At 36.7% G+C, this 20,782-nt stretch overlaps 1 long non-coding RNA gene and 2 pseudogenes across 1 annotated transcript; 1 reads left to right on the forward strand and 2 right to left on the reverse strand.

The window, feature by feature from the left end:
- Window positions 1-3,267: 3,267 nt before the first annotated feature.
- On the reverse strand, window positions 3,268-8,859 carry LOC126623943 (uncharacterized; annotated as a pseudogene).
- LOC126623995 (uncharacterized) lies at window positions 5,333-19,358 on the forward strand. Its single transcript, XR_007623955.1, has 3 exons — window positions 5,333-5,397; window positions 18,989-19,221; window positions 19,256-19,358. It is a non-coding gene; the product is annotated as an uncharacterized LOC126623995 (long non-coding RNA).
- Window positions 16,611-19,966, reverse strand: LOC126623945 (uncharacterized; annotated as a pseudogene).
- Window positions 19,967-20,782: the final 816 nt, after the last annotated feature.

Raw genomic sequence — 20,782 nt, forward strand, 5'->3', positions numbered from 1 at the left:
TATTAGATCCGGTGTTCGCCAACAACAACCCATTCTTCAACAACTCCGGCAACTGTGGTTAATTTGTGATGATAGCAGTCTAGGGCTCTCCTCATGGCGACTCTTGTGGGTCTCTGGTGGTGACAATTCAGATCTTCACGAGAAGGGATGAGGTAGATTCACAGTGGGGGCGACACAAATCTTCAAAGATCTTTGGTAGAGATGAAGTTGGGAGGAGCAGAAAGAGGATGATAGAGATGAAGGGAGGGTAGGATTGCCAGAAACTTTCATTAAAGGGTCACTGTTCATCCGTGTTTTAGAGGTTTGCGCAAAAGCTGCGTGACAGCTTTAAGCTTTTTCATCTGGGTTTGAAATTTTTACCTCTGATGCGATTGGGGGTGTCCAAAATGGCGAATCTTGTCTATGAACGCGGATGTGTGGGTTAGGGTTCGTGTGGGTTAACCTAGGGAGAGAGAAGTGAGGGGAGGTGAAGAAGGTAGAGGAGAGGGAGGAGGTGGGTCGGGGAGTCGAAGAGGGAGGGGGAAGTTTGGGATTTTTTTTATTATTATTATTTTATTAATTTTTAATTTTTTAGTATTCACGGACCTATATTGACACGTGGCGATTAGTTATTTTTCACATGGGCGTCACATCCTTAATTAATAGAGATTTTGACGAAAAACTAAACAAAAGTACGAAAGTGTTTCAAAATTATGATTTTAGGTATCAAAATGAAATGAAAAAAACATAATATATAAAAAATTAAAAATCAAGAAATGTCAAGGTAATAAATTGAGATTAACTCTTATTTTTATATCAATTTGGTTGTTCAACTCCGGACTTGACACAAGCGCAATATAATTATAAACGGATAACTTGAATACAAGACGGATATGAATGGGTAAATATCCACGTAAGGCCCCAAACATTATGGTCGAGTCCAGTTGATGCTGAGTCACTGTTTCTAGATGGGCCTCTCAACCAACCTCCGAAGTGTGACTATATCCAACGGCCCACATTTGAAGCCCATCTCACATATTGTGTCTTAGTGTGGGCCCAATCCTATCTGCCCTCTGGAAAAGGTGCAGAGATAAATAGAAAAATTAGAAGGTCGAGAAGTCTCTTCACACCAATCACCAAAGTCGTCATCCACGGCTGCCCCATCTGCTCTGCCTCTCTACAACTTGTTCTCCCCCCTCAGCAGTCCTTCTCTTAGACCATCTCCAACCCTGACCTATAACCTAAATTTTTCCCTTTTTTTTTCCCCAAATCCACTCCAACCCAAAACCTAAACCAAACCTAAAACCTAAAACTTAAAATGAAGGCAAATATAGGTCACAAATTTAGCCCACAAAAGCTGCTGGGACCCACGGATGAGAGTGAAAAGTGGGCCTTGTCCTGTAGCCAACGACTACTTTTCTTCATCGGGTGGTGGTAATTGGACCGTTGGTTAATCCAACGGTCCACATTCAATTTTTGTTTGTTTTATATTTATATATTTATTGAATCCAACGGTTTAAATCGAATATAATCAAATCTAACGGTAAAAAAAAAGATCTAACGGTCCAAATTTAAATCCAATGGCTAGAATAATCTTAAAATTTATGTGGTTTATTAATTGTCTTTTTTTTTTAAGTTTATGTGGTTTATCATGATTTTCATGTATTGATTTAGTGATTTTTCAAAATTTATCGGAATTTAAATATTTTTAGGTTAAAATGTTCATAAAATTAATTTAGGATAGTCTACATAATTGTTTTTTTTTTTAAAAAGTTAATTTAAAAAAAATAGCCTTAATTCATTTTTTGATAATCTGGGGCTCAAATTTTAGGCCAAAATGGTTGGAGTAGAAAAACTGTTTCTGGGTTAAAACCTAAATTTTCTGGGCTAAATATTTTTAGGTTTTAGGTCAGGGTTGGAGATGGTCTTAGGGTCGATTTCCGACGACCAGAGGTGCGACCGCACCTGCTTGTGTCTAGTAGCCTTGCTAGTGAATGCAGACTAGCCAAGTCTGCTATGCACAACATTGTTTCTCAAGACATTCAGTTTTATTCATTCATTGTAGAAAATTACGGATGAGGATCTTCTTTTTGAGCAGATCTTACAGATCTTCACATCTTATCCGTCCATCATACATCGTGAAAAAAATATTTATTAGAAATTATTTGCGTTTAATTTTAAATAAATAAAAATTCAAAATGATTTCGACTGTACAATTTACGACGAATGGATAAGATGTGAAATCTCTATATCTCTTCAACCTTCCCGAATGAAAGTGTCCTCTTGACAACAATGGAAACAGACCCGCAAATGAAGTACCCGTGAAACAAAGTTTCTAACCGAATCACTGAATACTAAGTAGCGTCGAGAGCACCTACAACAGATTGTACTAGTGTGACTCTTTAAATAAATATTTGATGACCTACGTTTCAACAAATTTTACAAATATTTTATTTCACTAATAAACAAAATTCTAATATTTATTCATTCAGCGGAGGGAAGAGGGACATTTTAAAGAAGTTGTGATGCACATGGAGGGGAGAGAGATTTTACTCTGGATAATACTTGCATTTTTTTTGGGGTCAACTCATTCCACTGCTTAACATATATTCATCGAAAAAATTTCATAATTTAAATTATTCAATCTCTTAATGTTCATTTGAAGATTATCGGTACAAAAAAATCATTAGAATCGGAAACCGTTTAGTCATTTAAATGTATCAAAATAAACCAACGATGTAGGTAACTAAAATAATCATGATGAACCGTTAGTCTATTTGATTACGTTTGAATGATTAAACGATCCTTAATTGATTTGGATATAAGTGAATTGATGCAAGATGCTCCATTCACTTCAATGACTTCATCTTATCATCTAAAACTTAAAAGAGACTCTAGAAAAACAACTTTTTTGTATATACCATATAAACACTTTAATCAAATAGGTTTTCGGGCATGTTTGGAAATGTTTAACTGGAAAGAATTATTCTCATCTCATAAGTGATTATACTAGAAGTACGTCGAAACTTACTTAGAAAACTCTTCCAAATGCTTTTCAAATCTTCTTGACAATCAAGAGCTTACGACTACATTTGATAGAAAATGTCAAAAGTTCTTATGGAAGAGCACTTGCTAGCGAAGAACACATTTGTGTTTCTTTTTCTTCAAGAAGAAACACTTCAAAGTGACTTTCTAGAAAAAGTACTTTGTATATGTAATAAGGATGACATATAAAGAGGAGAGGAAACAATCCACCACTTATTTAAGGATGACATATAAACACAAATCAACAAAAGCATGCAAGAGATATAACCATTGGCATACAATTTGTGACAAGCCCTTGTTCTTCACTTATTGCCCATATTTGTGAATGAAGAAAATATCACTGTGAAAATAAGAAAAATCCAAAATATTCAAATGATAACACAAATAACTATTTAAGTTGTAAGATTGTGAATCTATGCACCACATATTTTGCTGCGACGAAAAGTTTATGTGATTCAATACACCTTTTTCTTCCCCCATATTGATCCCGATCTCTTATTGCGTAAGCCAAGAAAGCCACAAATGGGTTTTTCAAACCAGGCATGAATTTTCTGAACCATGGTTATGAGAGATTGATACATAGGAAATTGAAGCAGGGCAAAAAAAGGGACTGGAAAAAAGGCAATAGGGTAAAGTAAAGACTCGGTCCATTTCTTCTTGACCCGAATCAAGAGCAAAATGGTGGCAGCAAAGGCGAGCATGGTGGTTGCCATGGAGAAGAAGAGCAAGATGAATCCTGTCATGATCTTGGTAGGAATGCTGCTAACGAAATGTGGGTACTCGAGAGGGGAGGAGAGGACAGAGAGAAAGAATGCCACTGAAGATAGTGAGCATGAAATGGACACAACGTCCATGCAGGTGAAGAGCAAAAAGAGAGGATTATCCTGGAAAATAGGACGGCCACTTTCGTCGTTAAAACCCCCAGGAATGGCATAGGCGGCTGCAAAGACCACCGTGGCCACTAGCACCGCCACGGTTGAGCATGATTGAGCCGTTTCTTTTACCCATTTTTGTGCGGACTTCAAAAGCTTTTCATGCTCAACGTTGAAAAACTCCTCCGCTGTCTGGTTGTTGTTGTTGTGGTGCATGATGTAATGAGGCGGTACTATCTCTTTTATACGCTGACACAAACACCCGTACACAATTATCATGTCAACGTATAGATTTTGTAATAGAAGTATTTGTCTGACAACATAAGTATTTTATAAGGCCGATAGACTAAACCAGTAATACAAATATTTTTGTAACGACATAAGTTTAGCAAAAGAACATTACCAGCATCCAGCGCAGCTCTTCTTGCAATTGCATGGCAGGGCCTATTAATTTCTGAGACACTGCTATAGAGTAGTAAGTTCTATCTGCAGCCTGGTGCAATATGGTGTTTCCATTGAGATCTATCCTCTCATTCAGCTTCGACATCAGAGTTGGTTTGCTTTTGATAAGATCAAGGATCTTTTCCTTACGGTTCTTAATGGCCAGATGCAAAATGTTGCGTTCGTAAAGGTTAACATGCTCGACTGCTTGAGGACGCTGCTCAAGTATCTCTCGCACAATGGGTACAATTCCTTTGATAGTTGCTATAAGCAATGGGGAAGAGTTGTAAACTTCATTCCTCGCCTCCTTTCTCGATTCGATTTCTTCTGCGGCTGGTTTTCCTTTTTTGCCTCCATCATCACCATCTTTATTAGGTTCAGGTTTTTCCCCTGATCTCTACTTCCCATTCCTTGTCAGTAGTCAACCAAGAATAGTCCTCCCTCTTGACGAGCAATCGGATGAGTTCATTTAGTGATTTTTTATTTTTCTTGGTCTTCCATATCCTATAGATTATCCTGTCCTGCGTGCCTACTGTTCTTAACGTGTCATATATAAGGAGATGTTAATGATATTCTAAATAAAATTATCATGCACTCTTCAGCTTCTCTTGTAAAATGATCATAAGGAATAAGTAAATAATGTTTCTTTTTAAGAGTTCCAGTAATAAGAGATTCGCCTTGATGAAAATAAACATACCTTTAGCAAGGGAGTCCCATAGTGAATAGTAAGCCTTCATGACAACTGCCAAAAATTTAATGCATGCAACTTCGTTAGGAACATTGAAAAAAAATCCAATTGAAGAAACGCTTTATCTAGGTAGCCGTTTAATTATTAATCTATTAATTAGATTACAAATTTGATTACCTGCAAGATTGTTCCGAAAGATGGATTGACGGGGATGGTTACTATCCATGCTGCTCTCCACATCATCCTTCTGATTTGGTGCGACCACATCTCCTCCAACAGGGAGGCCTGCATATATAACAACATTAAGTATGAGATTACTGCTTCATTAAAAAAGAAAACATGATTGCACCTGTGTATATATAGCATGCGTACGTGAGCACACATATGGCAGTTTGCAGAGTAATGGTACGTACATTTATAAATTAGCATCTTCCATTTGCTTTGTTCAAACTGGTGCTCAAAGGCAGTTGGCATTTGGGCTAGCAACTGAAGGCTTGTCAATCCTTTATCTTCCTTTAGTAGCGCTAAATATGGGTATTTCTCCAGTAACCAAAGAGCAGTCTCTGCATTGTGGAAGACCAAAGAGAAAAAGTTATTAATCTTCATTGCAAATAATTGTGTTCATTTTCTCAGAGAGATAGAGAGAGAGAGGGGGGGGAGAGAGAGAGAGAGAGAAAGAGAGAGACCGAAATGTTCCACAATGACTGTGATATGAAGAAGGGACATTTTGTCATCTCTGTGGAAGTGCCTCCAAAGATTTTCCTCCGGCAGTTTGCCGGCATAAAACTTGACCAAGTCAGTGTGACCGAGAGCAGCCGCCCTGAAGAGCGGAGTTTCTCCTAAATAGTTCCGAGTCTCCAGCAGCTGCAGCGCATAGTTCTCTGAATCTCGAGCCTTCCACCGCTTGTCTTTATCAGTACTACTAGTACTGATCTTGACCTCTTCCGGAAGTGGCTCGTTGAAGTTATTCACCAAGTACTCTGCCGCTTCCTTATTGCCGGACACACTCACCTCATGGAGAGTATTGTTTCCGTACTTATTCGGAACCCTCAGAGCTTTTATCTTGTCATTAGTTGAATTGAGTTTACTGATAACCATTTGGAGAACTTCTCTAGCTTGTGGATATTTGCTGCTGAGAGAAGCCGCAAGGTGAAATACAGTGTCCCCGTCCACTGTCATTTTATAGAGCAGTTTTTCCCGATTCTTCTCCAAGTCTTCCTTCAGCCTTTCACATTCCCCATTCATGGCATATTTATAGGAATCGTTCAACTCTTCCATTTTCTTTAATCTATCCTCTCTCTCTTTCTGATCCAACCGAGAGCTATCCTCTCTCTCTTTCTGATCCGGCAAAGAGCTATCCACTCTCTCTTTCATCAGATCCGGCCGAACCGTTAGCGTTTTCCAGTACTCCATTTGTAGTGTACTAATAGCTTGGGGCATGCGGTTGTTGCTTTGATTTATATGTAAGAATAAACTCTAACAGTTCATCAATCTAAAGAACATGGATACAAGCATAACTAAGCCAACTAGACTACTGTAGTTCTGGGAATCTTCAAGCTCATCGTTGCCATGTTCTAACTGAACAAAAGCAACTATCTTCAAGCCCTTAAATAGTACACTCCCACTTATCTAGGCCATACTTAACACAACCAAGTTAAGTACAAGTTAATAGCAACTATATTAACTAAAAATCATTCCAATACAATGAATGACTAATCAGAATCCATATGGAAACCAAATTTGTTTCCTTTTGAATGCTAACATCATAGGATCCTTCTCATTACTTAAACAAATTAAGTAACACAAATAATTCAACCAATTGCTTCAATAAAACCATAAACTGGTTTTTAAGCATCCAAATGAATTATTATGGTCGGCCTAAATACTCTTAGCCTTATGCTTACATTCGAACATATGATTCTCCCACTTAAGCATAAGCAGAATGTACTGCACAACCGATAAAGAAACCGGAGATATGAACCAATTGGTTCCCGATTCCTCCCCAATTGCATAATCTCAGTTTAGTCATAAATACCTAAACCATTATGCAAACAGTCTATGTATCAAAAGATAGTCACAATCCATTTGGAAAAACTTATCTCACATAAACCCAAAATCACCAGTTTCAACAATGATCAAAATCAGAATAGCAAACACAATATTTTTGCATTCAATTTGATCCTAACTAGTTCAATATCCATCGAGCAAAATCAACCAAATTTGATAATGCCTAGATATATATCACAACAATATGTCTTGATTAAAACGAGATAATCAAGACCACTATTTCTTCCTCCCTATTTGTGATTTCAACCAAAACATAATAGCGGAAACATGCATCATAAATGAAATCACAAATATACATATACAATAAGCATGCATCTTAAACTCCATGATTTTCACAATACAATAAGCACAGGCTTCCTTATGAATTCATAAGTTAAATCAATATGCATTCGGCAATGTCAATTTGTGTTGTACAAAAATATAGACAACGTCTCACATAAGCTAATTTGTTTATCATCCTTGTATATGGATGACACAAGCTAATTCTCAAAATTCATAGCTTGACCTATATAATCATACAAGTAAATTTTTAAGGCTAAGATCAATTATCGCCACAAAATCTAATTTGAGTCAACTAATGAAAATAAGATCATTACAAAATAAAACCCAAATTCAATGTACATATTCAATTAGCAAGAAATTCCCTACATGATACTCGAACCAAAAATAATGCATTTAGTTTATGTATCATAAATAGGAACAATGTCATCCAAATTCCATTAGTTTAATATTTAGAACCACTTAGTCATTAAGCATATATACTTGCCAACATTCATTTAGACAAAACCAATTTATGGAGTACTCGTGCAGTCAAAATGATTCCATCCCAATTGATATTCATCATATGTCCCCAACCAAACAAACAAAAGAGAACAATAGGTGTTGTATATGAACAAGTTTTATCCTCCACCAAGACTAATTTAATCAGAACCATAGTCTCTTTAATGAAAAATAAAGAGTATACATAGACTAAATGTTACACTAACTTGTTTATGCAACAAAAAATGATTTCAGACATCCCACATAAATCACAAGTTGGCATCCATAGGGATTTCGAGTTTAATCATGCCCTCACAGTATACAATTATACAGGCATACTCGAAATAGCAAAAGCCCTAATTCATCATGCTCAAACTCATCACACTATAATCATGCATATAAGAGAACAATTAATCATGCATGATACAATGAACTAAGTTACCTGAATGCATCATTGGATCCATATTTGTCAACCCGATTGCAATTCCTCGGCTCCAAATAAATGAAACAAATTATCCATCAATGCTCGAGACCCAACCATGTGGATTGCCATCACTCCAAATTCCCATGGACCTCGTACCATTGTAGATTGTCGAAGTGAATTGCCATTATTATAGACGCGCCAATCCAAAATCATCGCCAAAGTTATCAGCCAGAATCTCGTTGGCACCAATTCCCGGAAAAAGACAATTCTCATTCAGATTTCAATAAAACAAGAGAAATAATAGAACAATGAATGAGTTAACGTCAATATGAAGGGCCATAATGATAATATAATCTCAATATGCAGGTAACATGATCGTTGTTCAATGGTTCCGCAGAATTGATTAATGAAATCAAAACTATGAACCCTTTTAAAGATCCCTGATTTCCATCTTTTTCACCACTAAAATTTTAGCCCATTGAATCAATTTAGTTATATACATATCCTTGAATTTAAGGATATACATAGAGTAAACAATTGCAATGATATCCACAAACAACATTAATTGTTCTAACTGCAATACTATTTGTGTCATACTTATGCAGAATTGGTTAGCACCAATTGTACAACATAAAACAATAAGACAAAACTTATTTGGTTTTTTTTTTTTTTTTGGTCAATTAAACAAAACTTATTTGGTTGATTTCTCATTAGTTATACCAGTGGAAGCAATTTGTAACAATCTATGCAACCATTCAACTCAAAACTGCATCGGCATCCAAGGTAATCAGAAAAATACATAACAGTTTCAAGTTTTCCTTTTAGCATGACAGTATGCAAAACAAATTTAAAAATTGAAACCTCGGGTGCGAATTAGATCATAATTCATACCTTTTGATGAATCGTATGAATCATGGCATCAATATTGACTCAAAATTAAGATTTGAATGAGTGATGAAAACCCAGACTTCGAAGAACACCATCGAAAGCGTAAAACCCAGATTTTGCAATCAGTGAATTTTTTTTTTTTTTTTTTAAGTATTATACAAAAAAAAAAAAAACACGACACCGTTTCACTATTCCTTTTCCAACGACTCTTTTATAAACAAAACGACATCGTTTTGAGTTCATATATTTCTTAAGAGTCCTAAGGCTTAGTTCGAAAACCCAGACAGTGCAACTCGTTCCCAGATTCAATGGTTTTCATGAAGAATTGAACTTAATGGTTAGAATCCTAGGCTCTGATACCACATGTCGAAGAATAAACTCTAACAGTTCATCAATCTAAAGAACATGGATACAACCAATTAAATCACAACTCCACTAAACCAATAGATGAACAAAAAACACGAGAAAAGCTCGAGAACTTACCTGCAGAATTGGAACCAGATGAAGAAGCCATTGCGACTTCACAGCTTACTGCCTTCTCCTCTTTTACAAATCTCAATGGTTCTTCCAGACAATAGGACTTGGAACTCTATATAACCGTATATTGCAAGAGCAGTGGCATAAGCTTTTATAGCACTCCTTTTGTCATTCCCTATTAGAATAGACTTAGGATTCAAACATCACAATTGATACAACATATCAATCCCAAACATGTTCTATTACCGAGTTCTAATCCCACAAGGATTATTCAGAATCTCACAAAACTTATTCCACAAGGAAACCAAATAAGTTAAGGCTTTTGACCAAGACTTTTCCATATCAATCTTAAACACAAGAACTGATTCCTTCCATAACTCATACTCATAAACTTACATTATAGGCTAGCTGCTGCTGCTGTATGCTTTACTTAATTAAGTAACAAAGAATATTAAATGATAAAGCATAAAGGATCGGAATTAAGGTTACTTGCTGTTTTTAAGCTGTACGTGCTTTATCCGTACAAGCATCTTACTTTGCTTATTTTATTAGGTTTCAATTATGGATAACATTAAGGAGATCAAATTTTGTAGCTTAATTTTGTAAACTAAATTGTAATTGTTGATAATTTGATTATAGATAACGTTAAGAAGATCAAATTTTTAAAGCAAAATAGCAAATTAAATAATGTATCACAAATAAAAAATAAACACTTAAATAATAATCCGATCATTAACATCGACATTATTTGATTACAAAATTTAGCTTATAAACTTGATCTTTGGAGCATTACAAAATTTAGATAATGCTACTGCTGCTGCTATACGCTTTATTGAATTACGTAACAAAGAATGTTGAATAATAAAGCATAAAAGCATCGAAGAGTCAAGGTTACTAGCTTTGCGGCGTGTAATGTCAATGTGCTGGTTTTCTCTAATATATCAAGGTTATAGGCCCGGCTAGCTGCTGCTACTGCTGCTTCTACGTACTTAATATACCAAAATGATCCTAGAAATTTGTGAATAGTGTTCGTTTATCGTATATTGTATGGTTAATTTTTATCAGTTACCGTTTGTATTTCATTTTAAATAAAAATATTTAAAATATTTTTTTAATGCACAATGTACGATGAATGGACACGATTCACGAATTCTCGGGATTCTCATAAAGAGGATCCGGCGAGAATCCGGACTTCTTAATGTATGCTTTGCTTTGCTTAATTAATTAACAAAGAATGTTGGAAATCATAAAGCATAAAACGATCGAATATTTAAAGGTTAATTGCCATTTTCTAGCACCCTTTTTAAATATACAAGCATGTACCTTTGCAAGCATGCAACACATGCCTCGATTAAATATTTTATTTTATTTTATTTGAGGATGTAGTAGTAGTATAAGGATAATACTAATGAGACTAAATGAAGACTAAATTTATAAATTAAATAATGTGTCACCAATAAGAAATAAGCATATTAATCAACACTTAAGTAATAATCGTACCATCTTCTATGTCATTTAGTTTACAAAATTTAGTATACAAATTTAATCTTCCTAACATTGCCCAATAGTATAATATAAATAAGCGGAAACAACCGATAGAATATAACAAGGGTGTGTGTTTATCATTTTCTTTGTAAAAAATTACACCTCGAGTCCTTGAACGGGTACATATAACACATGATAAAAGTTGCTATGGTGGGTTTTGTTGAACAATACTCAGTTACTGAAAATTCAGCAACTATTTCTATTTTTACCCAATTAAATTTGGAAACATATCCAAATAATTGAAATTATAAACACAATTTAGACACGTGTCCAAATTTGATTGGGTAAAAGTAGGAATGATTGCTGAAAATTCAGCAGCCAAGTGTTGTTGGGTTTTGTTCAGGGAGTCAAAAGGGGGCTGTCTTCCTTCATTAGCACGAACACACTGTCTTTGTCTCCCCTCGTAATCCGAAGCTCTCCGTCGAGGTACGTTGTTAGCAACCACGACTCGGCATTGCTACATAAGATGGAGAACTTAAAAGGCGGTTTGCTGGAGATGGTCTTTGCAACGGATGAAGTAGTGTCTTGAACAGAGTTGAGCAAACCTTGAGAGTGCGAGTTCGATTTTTTTCCGTAGAAACTCAACATTTTTGGGTTATCACTAGCGAGTTTGTTAGCTGCGGGGTGCCGATTACACCTTCTTCGATCCTAATCTGAATCAACAAATTAATCGAAACATAACTCATTTACAGCCGCATCAATAGTTTAACAATTAGTTTCCAACGTCCCAAAGAACCCTAAATTGAATTATCTTTATTCTTTCAAATTTAATGAGCTAGCTAGCTTTCAAGAGGACATAAACACTTAAGACACAAAATTGTTTTGACCATGCAACAACCATTTCATGTTATTCAACTAATATGATTTGATCTGTAAAGAAATTAATTAATGGAATCATATACATGCATTGCAAAGCAAACAGTAATAAAGCAAAAACCAAGAATTTAGGACAAACTCTAATTATGTCTATGTACTTTGGGCAAAGTTCTACCATGGTTTTGTAGTTTACTAGTTAAATAGCTTAGTTCGGTCAATAATATAGTATGTCTTATTAATAAATTATATGTCGGTTATATCTGACAGAGGTTTTTTCGGTTTTAGTATTTTCTGTCGGTTTTATCTGACATAAATTCTCTTATGTATTTGTTTATTATAAATATATATCCTGTCAATTATATCCGACACAATTTCTGTTGGTTTTAGAATATTTTATGTCGGAAAATTCATTTCTTGATGCTGGCAAATCTGTTGCTTATTATATCCGCCACTGCATCCATTTTCTGTCAGATTTTGCTTAAAATCCAACAGTAATATACGTTTCTTGTCGATTTTTTGACCGCCCGTTATAGATAATTTTGTAGTAGTGGAAGGTCGCATCAATCCTCCAAGGACCACCACAACAACGATCGCCGTCCCAAAACAAAAGAAGTCCGCAAGAAGAAAGATCCCACGAGCAGCAACACCAACTAGGGTGAACAACAGGAAGGACCAACAAGGGCCAGCAAAGTTGGTGGTGTGAACACCTGAGCCAAAGCTCTACAGTTCCTCCCCTAAATTCGCGACAAATTGAGAAGACACAGAGGAAAGATGATGGAACCAACTGGTGAAGATGCGAAGACGGATGAATTAAGAGATGGAGGGAACATGTGATCTGGATTTAAGGCTAAAGATGGTGAAATTAAAGGCAAGAAGAGCGGCATAGTGATTATGGCATGAAATGAAGATCTGGATGGAAATAGGAAGGGTAAGATTGCAAACAACGGGAACATAAACAAAAAAAAAGAAAACAGAGAAGAAACATGAAGGTGCCACTAACCCTAGCCACAACTAGGGCCGGGGGTGTGAATCAGCAACAGTTGAAGGCACTTACACGCAACAATGAGAGACTCTCACAAAATGAGAGAAGTTACAGATTCGATTCAAAATTTGCAAAGGATTTCGAAAAAAAAGTATGCAATGAATTGATAAACATTGTCGATTTCTAATTATCTCGCTAAAATTTTGCATTTTACCTTCTTTCATATCAAGTTTTTTATTTTTCAGATATTTAATTCAACAAAAAGATAGACGATTTCGTAAATATTTTAATGGAATGTGATATCCACACACCCTATTTTACTTCTCACACACTCTTTTAATTTTCAACCGTCGGATCGGATGAATTGAAGAAGATCAACGGACAGAACTTAACAAGAGGTGTGTAAAAAGTAATTTATGATGTGTGGATAACACACCCCTATTTTAAACAATGATCTAGTGTCAACATCAGTTGACTTGGTCGTTGTTTTGGGCATGCATTGCATGTATGTACCAATATCATTCATGAATTATTTTAAAAAAAAATTCTTAGTCGCGCATGTATCATATATAATGAGGATCCTCTCCAGATCTTCTTTGTGAGGATCGTGGGGATCCTCCAATCACGCATGTTTATTGTATGATGTGCAGTCAGTTTTCTCAGGTACTATTTATATTCAAATTTAAATAAAAAAAATATAATGATTTATAACCGCACAACGATATATAATGAACGGACGTGATTTGAGAATTCCTAGAATTCTCATAAAGAAGATCCGAATAGGATTCTCATTCATATATAAATAGAAAAATATGAAGGGCATTGCACGTATGTCAAAAGACCCAATATATAATTGGTAGAAAATAAATTTCGTACAAAATTATGTATTGAATAATGAGGATTTATCCAATCATTGATGACTAATGCTAACAAGAATACTACAAATATATTGTTGCCAACGAATATTGCCCACTGGAATTACAAACTAAATCACTGGGATTAACAAAATTAAGAACACTATCAATGCCCATAATCCTTATAATTAAGAGATGATAACCGATGGCGAGCGGGACCACTTATGCAATGTAACCAACGGAGTCCGAGCAATACAGAGTTGCGTGAGCCTCGCTATGTAGCGAAATCACGTTATTAAATTATTAATCACACTATTACATTAGCCTTTGTTATGATTTTCTTTTAGGGAGCATTTTTGCTCACTACCATAAACTATGGTGTATGCTCACCATACATCTAATCAATTGACACGTGTCATTTTACTTATCTCTAGTTAACTTTCACATTAAATGTTAGTTTTTCAATTTTGAAAAAAATTAACCAAGATTAAGTGAAATGACACGTGTCAATTAATTAGGTGTATGGTGAGCATACACCATAGTTTATGATGGTAAACAAAAATGCTCCATTTCTTCCAGCAATGGGGCTAATCAGCATTATTATTTACTTATTAATCAGCTATGATATGCTTTGCAAAGTTGTTCTCAATTGCAAACGTGTCTTTTGAAGCCCAATCAATGCAACGAGCTTTGTTTGTAAAGGGACAGTCGTACATGTCACTATAGGTGATTCCGACATACATGTTAGTATGGGTTATTAATCACATGATTATTGATATTGCTGATAAGATGCTGTGTTGTGGTATAATTATGATTTTTCTGGAAATTATACAGGTGTTATAGTGAGGGGTTATAATGTTTTATACGGTTTCTATTAAAATTTTATTTCCAAGGCCACTCACCCTTGTTTTGTTTTCGCCCTCTAGGTTTTATTAGCAGAGCTTTCTTATCATTGAAGATTTGTGGCGATTCTTAGTATTGGAGATTATTTCGAGGTACGATTCTTAATTCACTCTACTGTACTTGCTTGTGCTCTAACGTCACGTGTGAAGTGGGTTCATCCCCGCTTACCAGCGCATTCTGGTAATTAGGCACTCTTAGGGTTAAATTTATTCACATTTTTTCACATCATCATACTTTATAGCTTCGTCACCCTCCAGATGTCGGCCATCACAACTCGATTCGGAGTCCTAGAAGACATCCCGGGTCGGGATGTGTCAACACATCACCCACCTTCCCTTTTCACTCACCACTCTTTGAATTTAAATATTCTACCCTCGTTGTTATTGGTTGTAGTTAGATTTGTTTAAATTCGGAACTCGTGTTTTAAATCAGTTAAAACAAATTAATCTACAGAAAACTAATGAAAAATATTTGAAAACTTTGAGTTTTAACGATAAGGATAAAATAAAGGGTAAAGTGAATAGTACCATGATTGATTTTTTAGTGTAAAAATGTGATTTTTCGTTAAAGTTCTCATTAATCTAATGGTAAATAATGAGGGATCAACATCACCCTCATTTTATGGAGAAATTTTTCGATGTACCGGAACATAAGCTGATTTGGAGTTCCAAACCAATAGGGCCTTGACACCTGCATATTTTACTTTAAAAACTTGAAAAGATTGACACGTTTCCATTTATTTTATATTTTTATTAACAAGCAGACTTTTTGTCAACTGAATTCCAAATTTACCCCTATATTAGTGTTCTCCACTACCCTTCCACGCCAAACATCCACCACACCAGCAACCGTCCACCTTAATCGCCGCCATGTGACCCAGCCGGCGACACCCAATCTCTTCTCTCTCTTCCTCTTTCTCAGTCTCTGCTTCCCTCTCCTTCTCGCTCACTCTTATTCCAAAATGGAACCTGAAGGGATGTCGGTGTCACTTCAGATCTATTGTTGCCGACCTCCGATTTAAGGGCTTATTAGGTCGCCAGAATCCCTTGGTGTCCTTGTCTGGCGTAAGAGAGGAAGGAGCAAGAAAAAGATAAAAGAATGAGAAAGAAAGAAAGAGAAGGGGCGAGAGAGACGTGAGGGAAAACAGGGATGGATGGGTTGGACAGTGCGGATCTTCGTGATGAGTCCCATCGGTTATTCATATTCATATTTTTTTAATTAATTTCATTTTTTTTCTTTATTTGATTGATGTAAGAAAATGTTTTTTAAAGAAGAAATCGATGGTATTGCAAAGAAAAGACTGACGTTTTCGTGAGAGGAACGGTGGCAATGGCAGTCGATGCGGATGGGGAAGGGTGGTGGGTAATTTGGGGAACTGGAACAGTTGGTTATTTGTTTCTAATTTTTACAAAAGAATTATTTTTTAAGTTGTTTAACTGCTATTTTACAGCTGTCCATAAATGATTAGTGGAGAACACCACCTGTCTTGCTTAAGCGTATGTTGAGGTCACTTAGAAAAATTTCGCTATTTTATAAGGTGAGCAAAAATGCACTCATTATTACAAATATTTTCTCCTTTTCAACAGAGAAAAATATTGTGAAGTCGCCGCTAGATGGATGGTCAGACCAACTTCACAAAGGCATTGACCACCACCGCCAATGAGGCAGCCTAAGGCCAAGTACAATCTCTTAATTATCATGGAGGAGGATGCTAGTGTTGGTGTAGAAGTGAAGCAGATTAGTCCCACTAATTTGATTACGCTTAAATATAATTTATTTTTTATTTCTTAATTTTATTACAAACGATATTATTATTTTAATTTATGCGAAGATGAGAGGTTCGGATTTAAACTTGGGTAGAAGAAAAAAATTTTATCCACCAAAATAATCCATCACTTAATTCAGGATGACATATAAACACAAACCATGATTACAAATCAATAAAAGCATGCAAGACACATAATCTTTAGCACACAATTTGTGACAAGCCTTTATTCTCACTTATTGCCCATACTTGTGAATGGAGACACAATAACATTGTTAAAATAGGGGAGAAAATAAGAAAAATCTGAAATATTCAAATGATAACCATAAACGAATATTTATGTTGCAAGATGGTGTATACGCACCCTATATTGTGATGTGACGGAAAGTTTATAATGTGATTCAATATGCCTTACTCTTGCCCCAAATTGATATCTTCTTGCGAAGGCCAAGAACGGGAGTAAGGCATCAATTTTTTGAGACACGGCTTGAAAAGATTGATACATAGGAAATTGAAGCAGGCCGAATAGAAGGACTGGGAAAAAGGCAATAGGGTAAAGTATAGACATGGTCCATTTCTTCTTGACGCGAATCAAGAGCAAAATAGTGGCAGCAAAGGCAAGCATGGTGGTTGCCATGGAGAAGAAGAGCAAGACGAATCCGATCATGACCTTGTGAGGAATGCTTTTAACGAAATATGGGTACTCGAGAGGGGAAGAGAGGACCGAGAGAAAGAATGCCACAGAAGATAGTGAGCAGGCGATGGCCACAACGTCCATGCAGGTGAAGAGCAAAAAGAGAGGATTGTCCTGGAAAACAGGACGGCCACTTTTGTCGTTAAACCCCCCAGGAATGGCGTAGGCGGCTGCAAAGACCACAGTTGCCACTAGCACTGCCACAGTTGAGCAGGATTGAGCCGTTTCTTTTACCCATTCTTGTGCGGACTTCAGAAGCTCGTCATGCCCAGCGTTGAACAACTCCTCCGCTGTCTGATCGTTGTGGTTGTGAACTTGTGGTGCATGATGTAATGAGGCGGTAGCATCTCTTTTATACGCTGACACAAACACACGTACTCATTTATCATGTCAACGTATAGATCATTTGTAATAAAAGTATTTGTCTAACAGCGTAAGTATTTTATAAGTTTGATAGACTTAATCAATAATACAAATATTTTTGTAACGACATAAGTCTAGTAAAAGAATATTACCTGCACCCAGCGCAGCTCTTCTTGCAATTGCATGGCAGGGCCTACTAATTTCTGAGACAATGCTATAGAGTAGTAAGTTCTATCTGCAGCCTGGTGCAATATGGTGTTTCCATTGTGGTCTATCCTCTTATTCAGCTTCGACATCAGAGTTGGTTTGCTTTTGATAAGATCAAGAATCTCTTTCTTACGGTTCTTAATGGCCAGATGCAAAATGTTGCGTTCGTTTTCGTTAACAAGCTCGCCTGCCTGAGGACGCTGCTCAAGTATCTCCTGGACAATGGGTACAATTCCTGTGATAGTTGCTATAAGCAATGGGGTAGAGTTGTAAACTTCATTCCTCGCTTCCTTTTTCGATTTGGTTGCTTCCTTTTCTTTTTTACATCCACAATCACCATTTGTCGTATACGATTCGGTATTTTCCCTGACCCCAGAGAGATGTTCATCTGCGGCCGCCCTTCCTTTTTCGCCTCCGTCATCACCATTTTTCGTATCTGATTTGGTTGCTTCCTTTTCTTTATTAGGTTCCCTTGACCCTAGAGAAATGGTCCTGATGTTTGGTTGCTTGTTAGTAATCAACCAAGAACAGTCGTCCAACTTGATGAGCAATCGGATGAGTTTCTTTAGTGATTTTTTGTTTTTCTTGTCATTCCATATCATGTTGATTATCTTGCCCAGCGGGCCTCCTGTTCCTATCCGCCACATGATCAAGGATATGTATACATTAACTAATAAGTCATAGGAAGATATTATCGGCATTTTAAATAAGTTATCATGCACTCGTCATCTTATCTTGTAAAATCATAAGGAACGAGTAAATAATGTGTCTTTTTTAGAGTTCCAGTAACAAGAGTTCGCCTTGATGAACATGGTTTGAGGCAAAGGCAGGAAGTAAACAAACCTTTAGCAAGGGAGTCCCATAATGAATAATAAGCCTTCATAACAACTGGCAAACATTTTATGCATTCAACTTCATTAGGAACATTGAAAAAAATCCAATTGAAGAAACGATTTATCTAGGTAGCCATTTAATTATTCGATCAATTAATTAGATTAGAAATTTGATTACCTGCGAGCTTGTTCCGAAAGATGGATTGACGGGGATGGTTTCTATCCATGCTGCTCTCCACATCATCCTTCTGATTTGGTGTGACCACATCTCCTCCATCAGGAAGGCCTGCATATATAACGACATTAAGTATGAGAGTACTGCTTCATAAAAAAAACAATGCGTGCACCTGTGTATATATAGCATGCGTACGTGCGCACACATATAGCAGTTTGTAGAGTAATGGCACGTACAATAATAAATTAGCATCTTCCATTTGCTTTTTTCAAAATCTGGCACAAAAGCAGTTGGCATTTGGGCTAGCAACTGAAGGCTTGTCAATCCGTTATCTTCCGTTAGGTGCGCTAGATATCGGTATTTCTCCAGTAACCAAAGAGCAGTCTCTGCATTGTGGAAGACAAAAGTGCAAAAGCTATTAATCTGCATTGCAAATAATTGTGTGTATTTTCTCACAGAGAGAGAGAGAGAGAGAGAGAGATAGAGAGAGAGAGAGAGAGAGACCGAAATGTTGCGCAATGACTGCGATATGAAGAATGGACATTTTGTCATCTCTGTGGAAGTGCCTCCAAATATTCTCCTCTTGTAGTTTGCCAGCATAAAACTTGACCAAGTCAGTGTGACCGAGAGCAGCCGCCCTGAAGAGCGGAGTCTCTCCTAAATAGTTCCGAGTCTCCAGCAGCTGCAGCCCACCATTCTCCGAATCCCTTTTCTGCTCATAAGCCTGTTTATCAGTAGTACTAGTACTGATGATGACCTCTTCCTGAACAGGTTCATTGAAGTTGCTCACCAAGTACTTTGCTGCTTCCTCATTGCCGGACATACTCACCTCATGGAGAGTATTGTCTCCGTAATTATTTGGAACCCTCAGAGCGCGTTTCTTGTCCTGGCTGGTTGAAATTTTATTGATTAACATTTCGAGGACTTCTGTGCCTTGTGATTTGCTGCTGAGAGAACCCGCAAGGTGAAATACAGTGTCCCCCTCCACTGTCATTTTATAGTGCAGTTTTTCCGGATTATTCTCGAAGTATTCCTTCACGTCTTTCCATTCCTCATTCATGGCATATTCATAGGGACGTTTCAACTCTTCCATTTTCCTTAAGCTATCCTCTCTCTCTTTCTGATCCGGCTGGGGCACGTTTTGATCCGGCCGAACCTTTAGCGTTTTCCAGTGCCAGTGGTACTCCATTTGTAGTGTACTAATAGCTTGGCAGCATGTATGTGACGGCTGTTGCTTTGATTTATAGGCTAGCTGCTACTGCTGCAGCAATATGGTTTACTTAATTAACAAAGGATGTTAACTAATAAAGCATTAAGGGTCGAAGAGTTAAGGTTACTAGCTTTGCGGCGTGTTATGTCAATGTGGTGGTTTTTGCTTTGATTTATAGGCCCGGCTAGCTGCTGCTACTGCTGCTTCTATGTACTTAATATACGCTTTGCTTCACTTAATTAATTAACAAAGAATGTTGGAAATCATAAAGCCTAAAACGATCGAATATTTAAAGGTTAATTACGATTTTCTAGCGCCCCTTTTAAATATGCTTTATCCGTACAAGCATCTACCTTTGCAAGCATGCAACACATGCCTCGGTTAAAAAAAAAAAATATAGGGTAAAAGACTGTTTACTACCCTCATGTTTCGTGGTTTTCAACATTTAGTACATCAAGTTTTTTTCGTCTCAGAGTCATACCTAAAGTGTTAATTTTGGGACAGTCTCATACATCCGTTAGTCAAACTGTTAAGTCTACCGTTAACTGATGATGTGGCACATATGTGGACAATGACTGGGCACCACGTGTCATTAAAAATATTAAAATATTAAAATAAATAATTAAATAAAAGTATTTATTAAAAAAAAAATTGTTCTTTCTCAAAACCCCGACTGTCCTCCCTTCTCCCTCCCTTCTCGGCCTCTACTGCAAATCCAACCCTCTCTTTCCCTCAACCCCCGACCTCAACCCTCAACCCTCTCCCTCCCTTAACCCCTAACCCTCTCCCTCCCTC

Source organism: Malus sylvestris, chromosome 5, assembly GCF_916048215.2.
Source record: "Malus sylvestris chromosome 5, drMalSylv7.2, whole genome shotgun sequence".
Classification (NCBI taxonomy): Eukaryota; Viridiplantae; Streptophyta; class Magnoliopsida; order Rosales; family Rosaceae; genus Malus; species Malus sylvestris.